General features: G+C 37.7%; 1 long non-coding RNA gene across 1 annotated transcript in view; it reads right to left on the bottom strand.

Moving 5' to 3' along the window:
* Nucleotides 1-461: 461 nt before the first annotated feature.
* Nucleotides 462-2,461, bottom strand: part of LOC121667266 — a 23,809-nt gene continuing 21,809 nt past the window's right edge. The window contains exon 3 of the long non-coding RNA XR_006016997.1: nt 462-692. This is a non-coding gene — a long non-coding RNA (uncharacterized LOC121667266). The remainder of the gene's footprint in view (nt 693-2,461) is intronic.

Below are 2,461 nucleotides of genomic sequence, written 5' to 3'. Positions count from 1 at the left end.
TAAAACAAACCATATAATAACTTTCTCACCATAAAATAAAAGAAACTAGCCACATTTTTTGCCTTGTTTTACATTAAGATAAACAGAACTTTATATAGGAAACAAATGCAGAGAATATATTTTCTTCAGGCCAAAATTTAATGATTCATAATTTTCCTAATAAAGTAGTAAAAAAAAGATCCCTTCCAGAGGGACCTTAGCAGGCTTGAAAGGCAGTGCCATGCAAACCTCATGAAGTTTAACAAGGCCAAGTGAAAGGTCACCTGGGTCAGGGCAACCCCAAGCACAAATACAGGCTGGGTGGAGAACGGATTGAGAGCAGCCCTGGGAAGAAGGTCTTTGTGCTGGCACATCAAAAGTTCAACATAACCTGGCAATGTGTGCTTGCAGCCCAGAAATCTTGAACTGTGTTTAAAAACAGCATTTCCAGCAGGTTGAGGGAAGTGATTCTCTCTCTCTCTCTAGTCTGCTCTGGTGAGACCCCACCTGGAAAACTGCATCCAGCTCTGGGGCCACCAACATAAGAATGACATGGACTTCCTGAAGTGAGTCCAAAGGAGGGCCATGAAGATGATCAGAAGGCTGGAGCACCTCTGCTGTGAAGACAGGCTGAGAGAGTTGGTGTTGTTCATCCTGAAGGAGAGAAGTCTTTCAGGAGATGTTACAGCAGCCTTCCAGTACCATGTGGGGTTCTACAAGAGAGATGTAAAGGGACTTTTTGCAAGGCCAAGAAGTGATAAAACAAGGGGCAATGGCTTGAAACAGAAAGAGCATAGGTTTCGATTACATATGAGGAAGAAATTCCTTACTCTAAGAGTGGTGAATTCTGGAACAAGTTGTTCAGAGAAGCTATGGATGCCCCATCCATGGAAGTGTTCAAAGCTAGGTTAAATTGAACTATGGGGAACCTGGTCTAGTGGAAGGTTTCTCAGCCCATGGTAGGGGGTTTGAAAAAAGTAATCTTTAATGTCTCTTCCAACATGAACCATTCTAAGATACTTTAATATTCTTGAAGTACTCCAAAGAACTAAAACTCAGTTTGGAAATCTTTGTGAAAACTGTGTTGTCCATATTTAAGTGGGCTGGTACGCATTTTTTTTTACCATTTGGATAGTACAGAGATAAAATAACTGTGCTATGAGATCTCCCTGAAGCTAAAGTTACTTCAATCTTTTTATGGGAAGTTCATATGAAATACAGAATCATACCAAAGATGTAGGTTCTGAAACATATTTTAACAAATTTTCAAAAAGTATGTATTTCCCTATTGAATTATATAGATTTTAACATAATTCTAAAAAAGGGAATAGTGGTACTAGAAATCTTTAGTTCATAAACATCATCTCAGAGTAAATAATCCTTTTCTATAAATTAAAGATATATGACGTGGGACTTCAAGCTAACATGGAGCTAGGGAAATGCCATTATACCCTGTATATGAAATATATACCAAAAATACAAAAAACCATTTCCACTTCTCAAGCCTAATCGTGCTTAGATTTTTTCATCACTTTTAGAGCAAATTCCTCGTCCCACTGTGCAACTCAAAAGAAGGAGGAAAAGAGCTCATTAGTAAAGTTGAGTCTAGGAAGTCTGAGGAAGTTGCAAGGGGTGACCCCTAACCCTATTCATAACCCTACCCTTAAGCCTAGCCCTAACCCTAACCCTAGCCCTTCTGATTTGATAATAAATTAATTCCCCCTACTCAAATCTGGTTTTGCCTGTGTTGGCAAATGCTGAGAGAGCTCTCTGTTCCTATCTTGACCCCTGAGCTTTACATTATATTTTGTCTCCTCTGTTCAGTGAGGAAATGGAGTGATAGAGTGGGTCGCTGGGCACCTGGTGGATAGTCAAGGTCAAGACAACACTTAATATAATACTTGTATTACTTTATGCCAGTAAATAAATATGAAGCAGTCCAAACCACCAGTTAAAGCAATAAGCATTTTAAGTTTATGACAATAAATGGAAATTGTTTAAAGCTGAAAAAAAAATTTACCTAGTTTCTCTAGGACAAAACTTTTGCTAAAAGAAAGAAAGAAAACAAAAATACAACAAGTAACCTATTAAGTAGATCGGGTGTATAAATTGGTTTGGACTTCTGGTTCCTTATTTTGGTGAATTATTTTTATCATACAAAAAAAGAACTAAAAAAATGTTTTCTTAGCCCTTTCTTCAGATTCTTTTGAACAGTAACTTCCTGTGGACCTAGAATATTTTAATTATATTACTCTCGCTTTCCCTTTGCTCTCTCTATTCCTTGTTTCCCTGAATTGCATTCATAAGTTTCAGTTCATCTTCTGCTAGAAGTTCCTTTTTCTTTTGAAACGATCACAGCTGTTTATTAGCACTGCTAAGGTTCATGGGAAAAAGTATTTCATCCCTGATGTCATATATCATAGCACTACATCTTCCTTTCCTTTCCTTTCCTTTCCTTTCCTTTCCTTTCCTTTCCTTTCCT

Source organism: Corvus kubaryi, unplaced genomic scaffold, assembly GCF_017639235.1.
Source record: "Corvus kubaryi isolate FWS band 111438036 unplaced genomic scaffold, C.kubaryi_AGA036_p1.0 37357, whole genome shotgun sequence".
Classification (NCBI taxonomy): domain Eukaryota; kingdom Metazoa; phylum Chordata; class Aves; order Passeriformes; family Corvidae; genus Corvus; species Corvus kubaryi.
Note: the sequence above shows the minus strand (reverse complement) of the source record. Positions and strands in the feature narration are given on the sequence as shown.